Below are 21,148 nucleotides of genomic sequence, written 5' to 3' on the forward strand. Positions count from 1 at the left end.
TTAATTATACATTCGTTATTTGGTGATATGAATTAAATTTAAATTACTTTAATACAACATTTAAATATTTTATTAGGAGGTGTCATAGGACTAAAGTAAAGAAGAAAATGTGAAATTTACGAATAGTGCTCGAATGAAGTTAAGAAATTTTAAATGATTTGTTGTGAAGAATTATTGATGTTGGAGGAATTTAGATGCATAATTTGGTTGAGAGGGTTAAGTTGAATGGTAAAATATTAGAAAAAATGAGAAATAATGTAGATTTATGATAGAATGAGAGAGAGAAGTGGAATTGATGCACTAAGTATATTGGATTTAAATTGTTGCTAGGAAAGTTTGTTATGGGAGCATGCCGAACGACGTAAGTGACTGGTAAATAGGAATAATTATACGAGTACGAATCAATAGTGACGTAGAAATCCCGCTATTGTGAAATGAGTAACCTTATCATCATTTTAATTATCTAAAGTGGTCTTTTTATTCGATTTTGTTAACTTTATGAAAAATGTGTTTAAATGAAATGAATTTATAAATTGTCTTGAAATTGAATGATGACTTTGAAAATAGAGTAATTGGAGACCACTTGATATGTTGTAAACTTGTGGTTTTAATTGATTGGCTTATAACAATATTGGCATGAATGGTTGAGTTGCTAAATGTGTTGAAAATGCATGAATTATTGATTTGCCTTGAGAGGCTGTAAAATAAAATAATTGCCATGTCATGCTATTGCAAATTTTATTATATGGTGGGTTTAGCTTGCTATAGTGGGCAGGTTTTGTGGACCAGCCTATTAGAGGGGCGCGAATTCGGTTATATTCATACCTCGGTCGGAGAGGCGCGTAAGGTATCTCTTGAGCTATGGTTAGAGTTCACTTCACGCCAAACCACCTCGTGATGATGAACTCCGCTAACGCCAAAGAATGACTGTGTTTTCAAAACGAAATAAAAATATGTTTTATGTGTATACGAAATTTTTAACAGCCTTGGCAGGCTAGACTGTACTCCTCTGATCAAGGTGTCACCGAGTACTATTTGATGGCATGAGCCAAATGTTTATGAAAGTCATAAGCCTTAATAAGAAATTAAATGAAATACAACCGTTTGCATGGGTTGGGATGAATTTTTAAGTTGTGAAATACGTAATGTGATGGGATATTTTGATTGTCTCATTTTACTCGATTTTAGCTGTTTAAATGATGTTTGTTTAGTCACTAAGATTTTATAATCTCATCACCCTCCTTTTCACCCATTTCAGGCTCAGAATAGACTGTAGATAGCTGGTATTGTCGAGGACTACAGTTGAACTTGCATCATCCAAAAACTATAGGTTCATTTATTTTGATACTTTTGGTCATTCGTGGGCCCATCTGCCACTGTAAATTAAATTTTATACTTTGGTTATCTGTATTACAATATGCATGAATTTATTTAGCTTTTATGTTACAAAAATTATTTACCGGTAACTCTATAAATATTATTTTATAAGAAAATAGAATATTTTATTAAATATTTTTGTTAGATTCAAATAAATATAGTTTCTTTTAAAATGTATGTTTTAGACATCTAAATTTATTTTTGATTATGAAATATGTGTTTTCCACTTGTATCCTACATTTTTAACTAGTTTCGAGATTTGTGAGAAAAAATAACCAAAATGCCCCTGTGAGACAAAAAATTATTTTTCTATTGTTTTGAATTGGAAATAGTTTATAACCTCTCAAAACATGTTATTTTACAACTGTTGATCACAGGGGAGGTGAGAAAACTGATATTAAAGCCTTGCGAGATTTCGATTGGCATTTCGGGCGATGAATGTCTATCGGGACATTCTAGTGGTTGTCACGAGCTCGAGGAGAGTATCGGGTCATGACAAACTTTCCCATGATTTCTTTTTTCATTTTCTATGATTGAAACTCAACATTTCATGCAGGAAAGTTTGCTGGCCAAACCTAGGGGGAGAGGTTTTGATCACGGGTTTTGTTAGATTTCATGCTATATACGCGTTTTTAGTTGTTTTGTGATATTCGGTGTGAAAAACAAGCCTGAAAACCATATGTTCTTCATCAAACCCTCCTTGGCCAAATTTACTAAAGAACATATTGATGATGAATCTTGTTATATCTCATGTTATTTAACTCGTATTTGATGAATTGTGGTGCCGGATATTGAAAACGGTTACGGAAACGTATGGTTCCTTTAGTAAACGATTTGAACAATAATGAGAAAATCATAGTAAATGGACTTGGATTTGATTCTTAATGATATAGATGGATTTATTAGACTATGTTGACACTAATTAGCAAGTTAGTCCGAAATCGGAATGAATTTCGATTACAATGAATTAAGTTACAACCAAGCTTATTGAGGTACTTTGGGTGTAATTGGTGTATTGGAAGTGTAATGAATATATTTGGAGTTGAATTGGATGTTTTGGTTAAATCAATGGTGTATAGTTCGAATTAGATCGAATACAAATTTATTCAGATCACAATCGAACCTACGTAAAACACCTTTTTTAAGTGATTATTTAGACACTTCTCATTCCATTTCATGCATTCATGTAGAGCCTGAAATAGTTTTATAACAGTTTGGTACAAATGTGTTAAATTACTTGTTGTGTACTAGGTATAGATGGTGAGCCCCCTGGTAAGAGTAAAGATATCGTACCTGAGAACCAAGAGTAGGAGTACTCCATACTCCCGTTAAGGTGAGTAATCAGACGATCATCTTAACTATCTAAAGTTGTTTATGCTTGTTTTTAGGTTTTAAAGAAAAATGAATTTAAATTGCAAACTATTATATTTTATAGTTGAAGTGTTGGTTAAACGAAATGAGATTTATAAATATTTTGAAATTGAATACTGGTTTTGAAAATTGAGTAAGTGGAGACTGTATACTTGTGTTATATATATGTTTTGCCATATGGTTTGAATTGATGGCTTATGACAATGTGATGGCAAGCATGGCTGGATTTCTGCTTGTGTGGAATATATAAACTGGTTTGCTTTGCCTTGACAGGCTGGTAATATTATATGAGCCATGTTATGCTGCCGAAATTTTATTGAATTGGTGGGTTATTTGATTAGCTTACTACAGTGGGTGGGTTTCCGTGGACCAGCCTATGAGAGGGGCACGGTAAACCCCATTATATTTTACCTTGGTATGAGAGGCGCGGAGGATATCTTCTAAGGTAACATTAGAGTTCACTTCACGCCAAAGCACCACGTGAGGGTGAAACTCGACCAACACAAACGAACGACTGTGCTTTTAAATGTAAAAGAATGAGTTTTATACTCATATGTTATTTTAACAACCTTGGCAAACTCGGTTGGATGCCTCGGCGTAAGGTGTCACCGAGTGCAAATCTTGGCACGAGCCAAGTTTTTATGAGAATCATAAGCCTTGTTGATTTTTATGAAATGAAATTGATTTATATGAAATGAAATGAGATTTGATGTTATGAATCATATTATGATGAGATATTTTAAATTGTCTCAATTTACTTAGCTTTAGATGTTGTAGATGAACTTTTCGTACTCACTGGGTTTATAAAAACTCACCACCCATCTTTCACACATTTTAGGCTCAGGGAAATCTGTAGACCACTGATTTTATCGAGGGTTTGCTGTTGGATTCGCACCCATAGAAATTGCAGGTTTACAGTTGTGTTTATTTTGGTTATTTTGGGACCCACATGTCATTGTAGAATATTTTGTATACTTGGCTACATGTGCCACTGTATGTATGAATTTATTTTCCTTTTACGCTACAAAAATTATTTACGCAGAGTTCTATAAATATTGTTTTATAAAAAAATGTAATATTTTATTAGAAAATGTAATATTTTATTAAATAATTTTATTTAATTTGAATAGCTATAACTTCATTTTAAATTGATGAATTAGACAACGAAACTCATTTTCAGACATGAAATGGATGCTTATTACTGGTATATCATATTTTTACCAAGTTTCAAAATTTTTGGGTAAAATGACTAAAATACCCCTGTGTAGTAGAAATTACTTTTTGGTTGTTTTTGATTTGAAATTAGTTTATATTCCTTTAAAACATGATATTTAATAACTGTTGCTCATAGGGGAGAAGTAAAACTGATGTGAAAGCCTTGGGAGGCTTCGGTTGGCATTCCGGGTAAAGAATGTCAATCGAGACATCGTGGAGGTTGTGAGGGGCTCGAGGGGAGTGCCGGGTCATGACAATTTTTGTGGTATCAGAGCTTTTGGTTTTAAAGTTATTTTAAAAACTACAGTGTCAATGTGGCCCCGAGTTATATTAGATTGAGTTGAATGCATGCATCCGCATATAGAACCTGAAGTTGTCTAAACTCGTTCTGGTTCTTCTTATAAATTATTATGTCACCTTGAAGTGGACTCCCACCTCTCGCTAGATTAGTTAGGAGAGGAAGAGTCACAAGTCCGACCTAGTGCAGTGACAAGTACCATGTTTGTATTTGACAGAGATGCTTATGTCTTAATGGATTATGGTTCGGATAAATCTTATGTGAGCGAGACATTCGCATCCTTTTTTGATAGAAACATGTCACTTTTAGAAGAGGAAATTGTAGTTTATGCCCTTCTAGGAGAACAGTTGGTTAAAAACACCTATTATAGAGACTATGAAATAAGAGGTGAAAGACGGGAAATTGAACTTACGAATTGAATTAAGGTCATTGGACTTGATGTTAAGCTTCATTAATTAGAGTTTTAAGGTTTTGGAAGTTATTGATATGAATGAATTGGAAAGTTCCATTGTTGACTTATAAATTGGCAATGTATAAGAGTTTTGAAACCAATAGACCAAAATGCAAGTGTTAAGAATAATGGTTAGTAATACTTTAAAATATTTATATACATGATAAGGAAATGTGGAACTTGGAATTGTCAAGGAGTTTAATGGTTAAAGCATAAGTTATGAGGTCGCTCGATGTGAGATCGAAATTAGATATTGGCGATGATGTCGAGGGATACCTCAGTAAAATCTATATTAAGTTTATAAAAATCAGAGTTGATTGTGCAGATGCTAAAGAAAACGTATGAATATATTAGTGGAAAGAAATAGTACAAGATGATTGAAGGTAATTTTGATAATGAAGTTGGTTAATGAAAAATTTCCTAATGTGGGAAACTAGTATTCAAAATGTAAGAAGTGCACACGACTTCAATGAATTTAAATCTTAAGTGACGAACTAAAATGGAAACGATTAAGGACATATATGATGGAAGTATACAAGGTAAAGGAGAAACGAAGATGACTTTTAGGAATTGTGATATTGCATAAGTTGCAAGGATGAATTAAAGAAAACCTCTGAAGGATCAATAAAATCGTAAAGTTAAAGTATATGTGGATACCGGATTGTGATTGGGTGAAAATGATATTTAATGATTGAAATATGGTTATGACATTGTGATGCAAGGATGCGTGGTATAATGGAGCTTATACATAGGATTGGAAATGATAAAAAAAGAACATAAGCATGTAAATTATGTGAAGTTATGCATAGTCACAATGAGAACCCGTATGGATTACATAAGAAACAATTTATGGTAGGAGGTAAATTAAATGGTACTCAAACATTCAAAAGGGTAATTTGGAGTTGACTATACCCTAATATTCATGGATTAAACTTGACCTATGGGAATAAAATAGAAAAGCAAAAAGGGAAAATGTAGTAGTTACTTGTACAAAGGAGTTAGGAGTTGGCTTTTATTTTGTATGACTCAAACAGAATGTAAAGTAGCTATTTAAATGACTGGATGTGTATAGAAATCTTTTGGTTTGACAAAGGTAAACTGGTAATATAATTATCGAAAAAGGTTATGGGATGCCACCGTTGAAGGAGGAAAGGGTTGCCCTAAGGGGTGGAGCCGCCCTTAGAATTCAATTGATATTTGAGCAAAGGGAAAGATAACCCTATTCTTGGGAACTCTCGCATATGTTCTGTGGCAAAGTATGACTCACCGCCTAGGAGCTTGAAAGGGGAGGGAAGGGACAGCCCCGAGAGGGTGAAGTGCACCCTTTACCGAGTGTTCTGATAGGTACCATTGGATGCCACCGTGCCCTGAGGGGTGGAAGAATGCTCAGATGGAGGAGATGACATGGGAAGTTGAGCATTATATGAGAAGCCAATACCCACATCCTTTCTCCAAGTTCGATAAGTGAAATTTTGAGGTCAAAATTTTATTTTAAGGGGGGTAGTGCTATCAAACTCAGCTCTATTATATACTTGCCATGTCATTCATGTGCTTGATAGCATGTCTACAAACTTGGATGCCCCAAAAAAATTTTAAAATGTCAGTATCGTACCTAGTGGTATAATTAAGTCGATTAAGCCTCGAACTCGTCCAAATAGAAATTTTAGGATGTATTTGAGAGTTATTGAACCTTAGAATGTTTTAAAATAGTGATTCAGAGTTCAAGAATTTATTTGGAGTTCACTTAGGAATTTTTATAACATAGGGGCAAAATGGTCATTTTGCCACCCGAGGGCAAAATTGGAATATTGAAAGAGATGTTTTGAACAAATTTGATTAGTAAGAACATAATTTGAATTTGATAAGTGAAAAATTTCAATTTCCAAGCATAAGGACAAAATGGTCATTTCACGTGCCTATGAGGACGTAGTCAGAATTTTTAAAATTTTACACCACCATGACACTTGTCAAGCTCATAAATTCCACCTATTATCATTTTTATGTCTTGGATAAGTAAGGGATTATATGTGGTGGAAAAGAGAATGCTTAATGGTTAAGTTTACCCATGGACAAATCAAGTAGTGACAAGTGTCAAGCTTTAATACTTTTATAATTTTCTTTATAAACCAACATAAACCTTTCCCAATTCACTCATATGGCCGGCCAAGCAAAGGAACAAAGAGAAAAAGAGAAGAACAAACCCTAGGAAGGAAAAATTCAAGAGAAATTGTTGGATTTCAAGGAATCAAGCAAGTAAAGGTAAGATTTTTTTAATTTTAGCTTGTGATCTACCNAGTAAGGAAAAATTCAAGAGAAATTGTTGGATTTCAAGGAATCAAGCAAGTAAAGGTAAGATTTTTTTAATTTTAGCTTGTGATCTACCTTTCCCATGATTTCTTTTTTCATTTTCTATGATTGAAACTCAAGATTTCATGAAGGAGAGTTTGCTAGCCAAACCTAGGTGGAGAGGTTTTGATCACGGGTTTTGTTAGATTTCATGCTATATACTCGTTTTTAGTTGTTTTGTGATATTCGGTGTGAAAAACAAGCATGAAAACCACATGTTCTTCATCAAACCCTCCTTGGCCGAATTTACTAAAAGACATATTGATGATGAATCTTGTTATATCTCATGTTATTTAACTCATATTTGATGAATTGTGGTGCCGGATATTGAAAATGGTTATGGAAATGTATGGTTCCTTTAGTAAACGATTTGAACAATAATGACAAAATCATAGTAAATGGACTTGGATTTGATTCCTAATGATATAGATGGATTTATTAGACTGTGCTGACATTGATTAGCAAGTTAGTCTGGAATCGAAATGAATTTCGATTATAATGAATTAAGTTACAATCAAGCTTATTGAGGTACTTTGGGTGTAATTAGAGTATTGGAAGTGCAATGAATATATTTAGAGTTGAATCGGATGTTTTGGTTAAATCAATGGTGTATAGTTCGAATTAGGTCGAATACAAATTTATTTCGATCACAATTGAACCTACATAGAACACCGTCTTTAAGTGATTATTTGGACACTTCTCATTCCATTTCATGCATTCATGTAGAGCCTGAAATAGTTTTATAACAGTTTGGCACAAATGTGTTAAATTACTTGTTGTGTACTAAGTATAGGTGGTGAGCCCCCTGGTAAGAGTAAGGATATCATACCCAAGGACGAAGAATAGGAGTACTCCATACTCCCGTTAAGGTGAGTAATCAGACAATCATCTTAACTATCTAAAGTTGTTTATACTCGTTTTTAGGTTTTAAAGAAAAATGAATTTAAATTGCAAACTATTATGTTTTATAGTTGAAGTGTTGGTTAAACGAAATGAGATTTATAACTATTTTGAAATTGAATACTGCTTTTGGAAATTGAGTAAGTGGAGACTGTATACTTGTGTTAAATATATGTTTTGACATATGGTTTGAATTGATGGCTTATGACAATGTGATGGCAAGCATGGCTGGATTTCTGCTTGTGTGGAATATATGAACTAGTTTGCTTTGCCTTGATAGGCTGGTAATATTATATTAGCCATGTTATGCTGCCGAAATTTTATTGAATTGGTGGGTTATTTGATTAGCTTACTGCAGTGGGCGGGTTTTCGTGGACCAGCCTATGAGAGGGGCACGGTAAACCCCATTATGTTTTACCTTGGTACTAGAGGCGCAAGGATATCTTCTAAGGTAACGTTAGAGTTCACTACACGCTGAAGCACCACGTGAGGGTGAAACTTGGCCAACGCAAAGGAACGGCTGTGCTTTTAAATGTAAAAGAATGAGTTTTATACTCATATGTTATTTTAATAACCTTGGCGGACTCGGTTGGATCCCGTGACGCAAGGTGTCACCGAGTGAAAATCTTGGCACTTGTTAAGTTTTTACGAGAATCATAAGCCTTGTTGACTTTTACGAAATGAAATTCATTTATATGAAATGAAATGAGATTTGATGTTATGAGTCATATTATGATGAGATATTTTAAATTGTCTCCGTTTATTCGGCTTTAGATGTTGTAGATGAACTTTTTTTACTCACTGGGTTTATAAAAACTCACCACCCTCCTTTCACACATTTCAGGCTCAGGGAAATCTGTAGATCGCCGATTTTGTCGAGGGTTTGCTGTTGGATTCGCACTCTTAGAAATTGCAGGTTTACAGTTGTGTTTATTTTGGTTATTTTGGGACCCACATGGCATTGTAGAATATTTTGTATACTTGGCTACGTGTGCCACTGTATGTATGAATTTATTTTGCTTTTACAGTACAAAAATGATTCATGTAGAGTTCTATAAATATTGTTTTATAAGAAAATGGAATATTTTATTAAATATTTTTATTTAATTTGAATAGCTATAACTTCATTTTAAATTGATGAATTAGACAACGAAACTTATTTTTAGACATAAAATGGATGCTTATTACTTGTATATCATATTTTTACCAAGTTTCAAAATTTTTGGGTAAAATGACCAAAATACCCCTGTGTAGTAGAAATTACTTTTTGGTTGTTTTTTATTTGAAATTAGTCTATACTCCTGTAAAACGTGATATTTAATAACTGTTGTTCATAAGGGAAAAGTAAAACTGATGCGAAAGCCTTGCGAGATTTCGGTTGGCATTCCGGGTAAGGAATGTTAATCGAGACATCACGGCTGTTGTCACAGGCTTGAAGGGAGTGCCGGGTCGTGACATGTAATATTTCCCAATCTAAGCATTATATGTGCAACATACGAAAACATTAGAGTGCCCTTATCTCAGTGCACAAATTCATTCATCATTCATTTGCACTCTCCGATGTCAATTAGGCTCTCGAGCCACCTTTATACATTTATCCATAACACTCATAAAGTAAGTGCTAAACTTCAGCTACATGATCATAAACATGTTCAAAATCGATACACATAATCATAAAGTAAAGACCGACTCGTCAATGGAACATGACATGACCTCTAGGCTATAAGTGGCCGCTAGATCACTTACCTAAAAAGAGGAACGGATCATGTCTTCCTGACACAGGCTGCTATCAAGGTGCTATCACTGATCTACAACAAAAATAATTGGAGAAAATAACATGTGAGTTGCAAAGACTTTGTGAGTGGATAAGGGAAGGGGTCAAGTTAAGGGATAAAAGTGTTTCATAAACATGCACTTATAATCTCATGCCATTCATAAATCATTTAAACATAAAGCTCATGAAACATGGTGTTTAAACACATTTTAAATAGCATTTGTGTGATAAACAAGTTTGCAAAATCTATGAAAACCTTTTTACCTTTGAAAAGCCTTCAAAAAAGTCAACGCATACAATTTGTAACTCATCAATTAATAGATTTGAAGCAGAATGCTTCTTATTGCATTCTATCTGCTATCTATTGATAAACATTCTACATGTATCAATAGATAGCCTCTAAAACTCTGTTTTTTGAGCAAAATTTTACACTTTTGCCATTTCTTAAATACCTTTATTTCTTGGTACTATCTTAAAGGCCTAGTTCATTTCACCAAGCACATTCTCATGCCAACATAGAGTATAAATCATAAACAAAACTCAAACAAACTTAACATGAGACATTTTGTAAATGCATAACAATCATAGTCATCTCATTAACATTAAAATCACACATTGTGATGGTTTGACTCCCATCAACCTTAGGTCAACAATGTATAAACCTCATTGCACCTTGGGTGTTTATGATGCATCATAGGAGTGAAGTCGTCACTTGTGCTCCATGAGAATGGATTCAATCACACACATTGAGTTCTTGTACTCATAGCATTTGGTATGTAGAATGTCCTTCACATACATGCTTACTCATCTCATAAGGTATATGAAATTTACATCATACACCTACCTCATGGCATTCCTCATGCCTATTTTATTTTCTCATGTAGTTGTCATAGTCTCATGGCATTCATCATGCTTTCTCAATCATCACATGTAGTATATGGAATACACATCACATACATAAATATAGTAGCCTAGATGGAAAACCATCATGCAATCCATCAAATATTTCATGCCTCAATATATCTAGCATATGCATCATATCATCCTTGCAATAATCATAAATCATATCTCGTACCCACACTAGTTCGAAGACTAAAGTAATCGAGTGCTTCAATCAGAAAAGTGTTTGTCCCTTCTTGTTAAAAACTAGTATGTAATAAAATATTTATATACATAGTAGATCAAAAACAAATTTCAAAATATTTTTCTCATCCACAATTACTTTCAGTCCACAAGTATATGTAGAAAATCATGCTCAATAAAATTTCTCAAATCATGCCTTGACTTTACTTATCAAAATAGTTTTGAAAGTGGTGTATCCACTCACCTTGATTGAAGACCTAATCATAACTTGTATATAACTTCATATCATTCATATCATTTCCAACCATATGTTTGAGTTTCCTTATACTATATATCATTCATCACAATGTCATCTCCATTGAATTATAATCTATTATGTGTGTATGCTTTATAATCCTATTGATGCCTCAAAGATTTATCTTAACTTTATCATTACATCTCATGCAATACCATAATTCCTAAGAGTCATCCTTTTGTCCTTAATCATCTTTCATGCCTCTATATTACCTTGTATCTTTCTTGCATTACGATATTGATTTGTCACTTAAGACTCGAACCCATTTGAATCATGTATGCCTTAAGCATTTTTGAATTCCAATTTCCATAATATATTAGGAATGTTTCATTATCTGACTTTATTTCCAAGGTCAACTTCTATCATCCTTTGTTCCACTCCTTCATATGAACATAACATCATTCTTCCTTAACCAATTTATAAATTGTACTTGAAATTGTAAAACTTAAAACTAGATTCTCCTCAAGTATTTTTCAATATTAATACTAATATCACTCTCAGCTTACAGCTTCCTTTTTATAATCACATAACTTAGTGCTTGCTTTAACGAGATCCAGAGCAAAACTTCTCTTGAGTATTTCCTTGGGAATATCTATCTTAAACTTATGTCTCACAGCATGTGATCCCTTAACTTGTGATTTAGCCGTTAGGCTTCTCAGCAAGTTTTAAAAATTTTACGTTTCATACTTGCTGTGTATGATTATAATCTCTTCTCAAAGATGTTTATGTATTCCTAAAACACTTAATCTTAAAGGTATATAAATACGTACTCATCCATTCAATCCCTAACTCATCTTCATAGGTTTCCAGGGTGCCACACAATTAGCCTCATGTTGTTACTAACCCTTGTCATTTTACTGTATCAAAACAGATATTACAAATTCTCGTAATGATATTCTATATAAACTGATTTTCTATACCAGTCTCGTAATTCTTCCTTCACACTTTCATTACTTGGTATCTCATCTCAATATAGTCATCTCAAGAATCTTTAAATTTTTTTTCTTTTAATTATATGCCTATATACAAGGCAATAAAGAAGTTTTTCAATTCATTTGGGTAAACATTCTCCAGAATATTTAAGACTCCCAGATAACAAAACACAATGACCAACAACCAAAATTCAATTTGTAAGCTCATTATCGTGTCACTCCCATCTTACTCATGCATCATAGGCGTGAGGTATTCGGAGCAGTATAGCGTTGAACAGTCAATGCTGAAGTACTGTAGCTATTAGAAATTTTCTCATCAAAGCTATTTGTCTGCATTCAAAGTCACCACATCAATCATTCTCAACCAGTGGTTTCCCTTTTAGATATATATCATGAGTTCCATAAGTATAGGTACCTTCTATTTTCTTGTCATACACACTAAGCCAGATTAATACTTTCATCTCATGTCATCTTTTGACTTTTATCAACATTCATAAAATTCCACCTCAAAACATCCTTTCCATACAGTGTAATAAATTCATGATACATATACCACTCCACACATAAGTTGCTTACTATCTACAACTTTCCTCAAATTTATTGTCATCCCTATCCAATTATCTTCTTTGTCTTATACTCCAATAATCTTATTGACTTTCGGTATAATTAACTACGAAAACAGCTCAGCTTCCTCCTTACTTTATTCTCACAATCCTTACTGAATCAAAATTTTATATTCCCCATATTCCATAATTTAACTTCATTGGGTTATATTTGTGCCCAACTATTACCTCATAGTGTCATAACATCACTGAATAATCCCCTTCATGCTTAAATTACAATCATTAACTTAATCACATTATCCATTCCGAATGTCATTTATAACCTTATTGCTTCCTTCTATAACCTTCCTCAATAATTATATTACCAATTTATCTCTGTTATACTAAAAGATTCCCATACATATCCAATTATTTAAACTGCTATTTTACATTCCGTTCGAGTCATACAAAATAAAAGCCACTCCTAACTCCTTTACACAGGTAACTACTACATCTTCCCTTAAACGACACTTGCCTAGATTTATGACAATACAACTTCAACTAAAGTATTAAACATCTTTAGGTTCCTCATTGTCCTGATCCGGGCACATCAATGGATCCTCTTCCTCCTGAGATTTTCTCCTTTGTTCTTCAATCCAGGCTTGTTGTATTCTCCTATATTCTTCATCACTCACCGGTGCAGCATTTCTTCCACAACCGGGAGGAAAATGTCGTACACCTGACACTTTTCTAAGAGGTTTACTTGCCACTGTTACTTTCTCCTTATCCTTTTCTGGTTGTCCCCTTACATTTCTCCCACAGCCTGGTGGAAAGTGTCGGACTACTGTCACGCTCTTCCTAGAACGAATACCTCCTTCAGCTATCCTTAATTTCCCCCTTTCTTTAACATGTTCCTTAGATTTTCTCAAAAGGGAACCTCTTATGCTTACATTAATATTATTACTATCTGCACTTTTTGGACTACTCGGTTCGGGCTGCCATCGGCTCCTAACAGTAGAATCTAGAGATCCCTCACTAATACTATGAGAGGCGTCGGGACTACCGTCTCTCCTAGATATGGTGTGTATGTCACCAGTGCACCTCAAAACCTATATGCAATCAAATAGTAATTGTTTAATTATTTATGCATCTCAAAAATAGGTAGATTTCTATATGTAGATGCATACATTCTATTCAATCTAACCTAACTTAACTTAACTTAACTGGACTTGGGGCCACGCAGTGTCAGTGTAGATTTCTTAAAACAACTTTAAAACCAAAAACTTTAAAATCCAAAGCTTTAAAATCAAAATATCTGATCTTTAAACCATGCTCTGATACCAATAAAATTGTCACGACCCGGAACTCCCCATCGGGCCCGTGACAACCGCCGCGAGGCCTCGACAGACATTCTTCACCCCGAATGCCGATTGAAACCCCGCAAGGCTTAGCATCAACTTCCGCATCTCCCCGGTGAGCAACAGTTATTAAATCTCGCATTTCAAAAAAATCATAAGTCATTTTCAAATAAGAACAATAAAATATTATTTTCTGGCTCACAGGGGTATTTTCGTAATTTTTCGTCAAAAATCTCAAAACTTGCTAAAAATGTAGTAGGTAAGCAGAAAATATATATTTAATGATTTAAAAAAAATTAAGTATCTAAAACGTTCATTTGAAAGCAAATTGTTGACAACTAGTACTATTCAAAAATAATAAATAAAATATTCTATTTTCTCATAAAATAAATTTTTATAGAAATATTCGTAAATAATTTTTCGCACATGAAAGTAAAGTAAAAATTGTATGAATAGAAATACAGATAACCAAAATATAAGTTTTGATCTGCAATGACACGTGGGCTCCAATTGACCAAGAGGATGTAAGACTGTGAACTCTTACTTTCTATAATGCAGTTCCGAGCTTAGTTCTCGTCCTACTCGACTATCTACAAACTGTCCTGAGCCTGAAAAATGTATAGGAAGAAGGGGTGAGATTTTATAATCCCAGTGAGTAAACAGATACCATCTAAAGTATCTAAAGCCGAGTAAATGGAGACAATTAAAATAAGTCATCATACTGTAATTTCATTACCTTTCAGTTCATTTCAACCAAATAAAATCAATCCATATAAATCGAGTAATCAACTTGGCTTATGAATTTCTTAAAACTTTGGCTCGTGCCAAAACTCATACTCGGTGATACCTTGCGCAGGGCATCTAACCGAGTCCGCCAAGGCTGTTAAAATTTTGTATACACTTAAAATATATTTTAGTTTGAGAAAAATACAGCCGTTCCTTGGCGTTGGCTGAGTTCCCCTTCACGTGGTGGTTTGGCGTGAAGTGAACCCTAAGCTTTACCCCAGGAGATACCCTACGCGCCTCTCCGTTCGAGGTAATAATATAATGGAGTTTACCGTGCCCCTCTAATAGGCTGGTCCACGGAACCCCCTCTGCAGTAAATAATTAATATATAATCCACCAATCAATAAAATTCATTCTAGCATGACATGGCAATTTATCGCAACCTAGCCTCTCAAGGCTGAATACACAGTATAAATAATTCTAACACCAAAATCAGTTTAGCCATTCATGCTCATTTATTGTCATAAGCCATTCAATTCAAAACCATAAATTTGCAACACAAACTAGCAGTCTCCAATTACTCTATTTTCAAAACCAATATTCGATTTTTCAGAAAATTTATAAAATCATTTTATAAAATCACAATTTCTCTTAAAACATAGCAATTTACCATTTAAACCCATTTTTCATAAAATCACACAGTTGTATAAAACTACTCTAGATAATTAAGACGATAATAAGTTTACTCACAGTATTAGGAGTAGAAATACTCCTATCTTCCGCCCTCGGGTGCAGTCTCTTACCCGAAACAATTGACTCACCACCTATCCATAATCCATGACACAAAATTCAATAAATTGTGTCAATTTATCATAAATTATTTCAGGCTCTTATCCATGCGTATGCACTAGATAGGATTTGAAATGTCTAGACAATCGCTTAATTGCGGTGTCCGACCTAACTCGCCTATACACGGTGTAAAGTCCTAAAATCCCCAATTCGACTCCAATTCCATCCATTTCAATTTCAATTATCCAATTATATCCACAATACCTCAATGACTGTGAATTTGGTCCAATTTATCAGTCCGGACTATAAATTACGCTTTTACCCCTAGTGGGTAAAAATTTCAATTTATTGCACCGAAAATTCCCATTTAATTTCCAACCTCATAATTCATCATTTTTCCACCCAATTCTCTTAAAATAAAGTCAACCTCATCCTCACATACCATTGGCTAGATTCGGCCTAGGGAAATTCATGGAGAAGATAAATATTTTTCTTGTTGTTTTACTCATAAACATGCTAAACTAACACTAAACACTAACATAGCTCAAAATCAAATTTATCTAACAACTTTCTCTCTCTAAACCCATATGACCAGAATTCAAATCATCCTCAAATCACATGATTCAACCATGAAAAATGATGGAAAATGCATGGGAAAGGTAAAGCACAAGACAAATTTAAGAAATGTTACCTTTTTTCACTTGATTTTTGAATTTCCACCTATTTTCCCTTTAAATTTCTTAGCTAGGGTTTTATTTTCTCCTTTCTCTCTCTTGTTTCTTGCTTGGCCGAATGTTGAAGAAGAAGAATGGGTGGGCTGATTTTTTTATGCCTTTTTTATTGTTTAATGAAATAATATTATTTTATTCATATTTTAAATATTTTATTAATTCATTTTTTTTTCTAGCCATCCATTTGTCCTACTTTTTCCACCATGCATTCCCTTTGACTTATCCAAGTCTTAAGTGAAATTTCCAGATTTTTCCAAAGTTTTGGTGGAGCAAATTTTTCAAAATTACACTTTTGCCCCCGAACTTTTCAAAAATTACATTTTTGCCCCAAAAATTGAAAATTTGCCATAATGCATAATTTGCACTCCTCATACTCATTTCACACTCCAAATAATTAAATTTGATCAAAATCCTTTCAAAAATTAAATTTTCGATTCCGGATGGCAAAATTACCATTTTACCCTTTTACTCCAAATTATACCGAAATTAAAATTTTTCACTTCTAAACTTCAAATCTTACTCCAATAAGTCAAATGGGGCCAAAAATCTTTTCTAAAAATTTCCATTTTGTCCCCAGCTGGCAAATGACCATTTTGCCCCTAGATAGCGAAAATTCCAGTTTGACTCCAAATTGATCCTCAAACTCCGAATCACCATATTAAACCATTCTGGGACTTTAAAATTCTTAATTTCATCGTAAATTTTCTATTTGATCTAGTTCGAGGTTTAAATCAACTTTGTTGTACGTCTAGGTATAATACCGACTTTTGTAATTTTTTTTTTTTCGGGACTCTCTTAGCATGCAAACATGCTATCCATCACATGTATGTCATGACAATTATTTTTATAGATTCGGGCTTGTCATCTTCTCCCCCACTTGAATCAACCATATGATCTTTCTTCTTGACTGCTTTCGACATCCGGCTAAATATTAATATTTAAAAAATTTTATCCTGTCTCCTTGGTACCTGAAATACCTTATTATGCCTCACTTGACTTCCAAATCGCCTTTTATCTCACAAATTCTCCTCTGATAAAATTATTATTATTTTATTGTTATTTTCTCACTTGCGAAATATTTTATCCTAAACTACTCCTTTCGTCTTTTATCACTTTCAAACATTTTAATTGACCTCAATTTGCATTCGATCAACTTTATTTATCACCATATCAAAGTTTGGGGTATTTCACAAAATCTTTACTTCTTTACTTTTAAGATTTGTCCAATCTTCGGCCACCCAAGTGTTTTGCCTTTAATAGTAATTCACACAATGACCGAATAAGACCTTCTCAAAGATAGGATTTTACTTGTGCTAGCAAGTTTTATTTCTAAAACAAAAAAAACTAAAAGTTCTTGCTGAATCTTATTTCTCTTAGACAAAAATATTTTTTTTCCTTTCTTATTTTTATGAAACTTGTAATACCCCCAATTTCCATGTTACCTATGTATAGAAGTTAAGCTAGAAAGTGGATAATTTGAACCCTATTTTATGTGTTTATCAACATAAGAAATGCCTATGTCCATAGAGAATGATCATGAAACATACAGGTATGTAAAGGCCCGAAATGATATGTGCATATGTTTGGCACTTAGAATGATATAGAGCATGCATTTGGCACTTAAATGAATATGACATGAGAGCAATTATGTCAAATTTGAATGATGTACCATGAGACATAGGGTATGATTGAGAATTTGAAGTTATACCATTAATATATGTGATGATAATGAGTAAAGCTTGAGGAAATATGATGATTATGAGAATGAAATTGCAATGAGAACTTATGGGAAAGAGTTTGGAAGGTTAAATATGCTAAGAATCCAGAATTAAGTATGAGTTATTGATAGATGATCTTGATCTATCGATAGATGAAATATAGAAGTGAAGAAATGCAAGAGTTGAAGAACATCTATCGATAAAAGCATGGCAAGTATCGATAGATGGCCACTTGGGAATGAATTGAAAGTAACAAGGACATAAAGTATCGATAGATCCTAGTAGCTATCGATAGATAGTCACCCGAAACTTATGATGAAAGGAGAGGGGCACAATCTATCAATAGAAGTTTGAAAACTATCGATAGATTGCACTATGAAAATAAGATGAAAAATACATAAGTGTCATCTATCAATAGACTTAAAAAATCTATTGATAAATGAGTGGCAAAAATGTTAAGATCTATTAGGGATCTATTTATAGATGCGGGTCATCTATCGATAAATGCATGACAACTTGCAAAAATAAAAAAGCTTTAAGTAATCCGCCCATTTAGAAAACAAAGGAGAAACGAAGCTCCTTTATTGTTCCTTGATTCTTACGTTCTATAAATGGAAAACTAAGCTTGGAAAAAGTGATTTGAAGCTAGAAAATCAATCTAAAGGTAAGATTGAACCTTTTTACCGATTGTTTTCCAATTTAAATGGTTAATGATGTAGAAATGTAATGTTTAAGCTTAGAGATTGGTAGTGCTTGAATGTGACTGGAGATTTAAGGTTGAGCAAGCCTTTAGCTCATTGATGGAGAATTTATGGAAGTTAAGCTTGCATGATGAATTGTTAGAAAACATGCTATGTTGAAAAGTTGGAATTGCTCTGAAAGCTAGAATTTAACTATGAAATAAAGAAATGTGATATAAATGCTAATGTGTATGAGTTGTTATATGTTAAATGATAATGGGGAGTAAGAATTATGCCCAATGTTTAAATTCTGAGCTATTGAATTGAAATTGAGGCTTTGATGAATTGAACTATGCAAGGTTGATAAAGAAACACTTGTAGTGTCAAGGTGAGTGGGGATTTTATGACTTGGAGCATGATAACTAGGGTGTATGTATGCTTTTAGAATAAAATGCATGATATTTATTATATGGACATCATTTGTATGTCTAGAGGTAGTATTCCTAGATTGGTAACGGTATGAATGATGTAAATTGCCTAGTAATGGTCATGCGTGATGGTCATGGCTCCCCAGTTTAGGTCATGACAGCTATTAAAATGCCTAGATTTTATAAGAGTCCTAAGCCAGTTATGGCTGTCATGTTATACTCAAAAGCATCCTGATTTGACATCTTTGGTTAGGCACCCGTAGGGATGAAATCAAAGCATAGCACTCCACACATAATACAACCTGGTATCTCAGGTCTAAGGAGTATTTACATAACTCAAACATGAGAAGTGTTGAATAGACACTAGAGTGTATTACCAAATGCACTTCTCATGATGGGTCATGTTTAGTGAACTTGCTTTCCTAGGCAAACACCTATATTGTAGTTCTAAGTATCTCTATACTTCAATCTATGAGATTGATTGTTTACTTCCAAAGTAATGAACATAAAATATACCAGTCTCTAAGCATCATTGATGTCCAGGCTCAATGATACATTGACTAGAAACATTTTGAGATTATGCTTTGATGCATAGGGATCTCATAACTACAACCCATTATAGTTCCCTTGCAAGGCATATTAATCTCATAGACTTCATCCAATCAGGCTTAAAACTCATTATAATTGATGTCTTATTGATGAAGGAAAACCTCTAATCATTCAAAATGAATGATATTGCTGCATGATTGGAATCCAACCTTAATGATAACTCTATTATATAGAGTTATCATATGGTTCTTTGGAGCTTGAATTTTGCTAAATCTTTTAGTTTTCTTTGTAGTCCTTAGGAAATTTTTATGTTTTTTTAGTAGTAGTTAACTTTTATGGTGTCAAGTTCCATTTAGGCAATTTTAGCTTAATTTCTTTTCAAAATCCCTTAATTCAGCCTCTAACCATTTAACCTCTTACTGTTGAAGGAACCATGAAGCTGAAAATGAAGCTGAAAGTGAGGACCACAGCAACTATGCACTAGGCAGCTTGATGAAGGAAAACATGGAAACAACAAGCTTCTAGAGCTGCAGCACTGTTCAGTGAAAAGAGGCAGAATGTCCAAGGCAGAGAGTTTCTCGCTGTAGCGAAATTCCATTTTACTGTAGTGAGAACACGTTAGAAAAGGAATATTCTTTGCACGAGATTCTAGGTCAAGGCTAAAAGAAGAGGGGGGTATAAATAGAAAGTTTTGCATTGAAAAAGAGGGGGATTTGGGGAGACACTTTGGGCAAGAAGAGGCAGAGGCAAAAAGGGAAAGAGAAAAAGAATCAAGGGCTGGAGCTTGTAAAGCTGCAACAAAACATCTTCCTCTTTCTAGATTTGACTCTTTCTCTATCTCATTTTGTAAAACAATGCTTTTGTTTCCTAAAATGTGTACTCTCCTCTTTTAAATGTTGAACTAAAATTATTAATTTAGGATTATGGTTGATTTTAATATGTAGCTTGGATATTGTGTTGGTTTGTTGCTTATTCTCATTGAAAATATTCATGTTTACTCAAATTGGAGCTTATTGCCCATTTATTTGCTTGATCACCATTTAAATGTGTCTAGGTATTTGGATGACACTTGAGAGAGTTAGTCTAAATTAGACCTTAATTTGGGTAATGTGTGTTCAATACACTTAAAAAGGAATTTCAGTATTTTGATGTGCAATTAGAGTAGACATACATTTAATTTCCACACATAGTCAATTTGTAGAACCTTGTCTTAAAGAACTTAATTTAGTTGTCTCCTATAGACATATAGTCATTCAATTAAGTTAAGCAAATGTGTAATATCTCGATGGAGAAGTACACATACTTTAAGATTCTAGACTAACATCAACTTTCATTGAGATTAAGTCATTAAGCAAACCTAATTCCAAGTGAAATATTAAAGGATACCATAATCCTAGACTATTATACCATTGTTTCCACCTCAATTTATTATTTGCACCATTTTAATTATAGTTCAAATTTTGGTACTTGGATAAAATTAGCTTGTTTTAATTTTAATAGTTAGCAGCAACTATTAGATCAACTCCTTGAGGATCGAAAACTCAACTTATCACTTTACTACCTGTTGCGATCGTGTACGCTTGCA

General features: G+C 33.5%; 2 long non-coding RNA genes across 2 annotated transcripts; both read right to left on the reverse strand.

Annotated features, from left to right (window-relative positions):
- On the reverse strand, positions 12,987-14,518 carry LOC108660751. The gene is made up of 2 exons (XR_001926424.1): positions 14,487-14,518; positions 12,987-13,693 (listed from the first exon to the last, which is right to left on the reverse strand). It is a non-coding gene; the product is annotated as an uncharacterized LOC108660751 (long non-coding RNA).
- On the reverse strand, positions 14,522-16,189 carry LOC108660750. The gene is made up of 3 exons (XR_001926423.1): positions 16,149-16,189; positions 15,419-15,492; positions 14,522-14,550 (listed from the first exon to the last, which is right to left on the reverse strand). It is a non-coding gene; the product is annotated as an uncharacterized LOC108660750 (long non-coding RNA).

This window comes from Theobroma cacao, chromosome 2, assembly GCF_000208745.1.
Source record: "Theobroma cacao cultivar B97-61/B2 chromosome 2, Criollo_cocoa_genome_V2, whole genome shotgun sequence".
Lineage (NCBI taxonomy): Eukaryota > Viridiplantae > Streptophyta > Magnoliopsida > Malvales > Malvaceae > Theobroma > Theobroma cacao.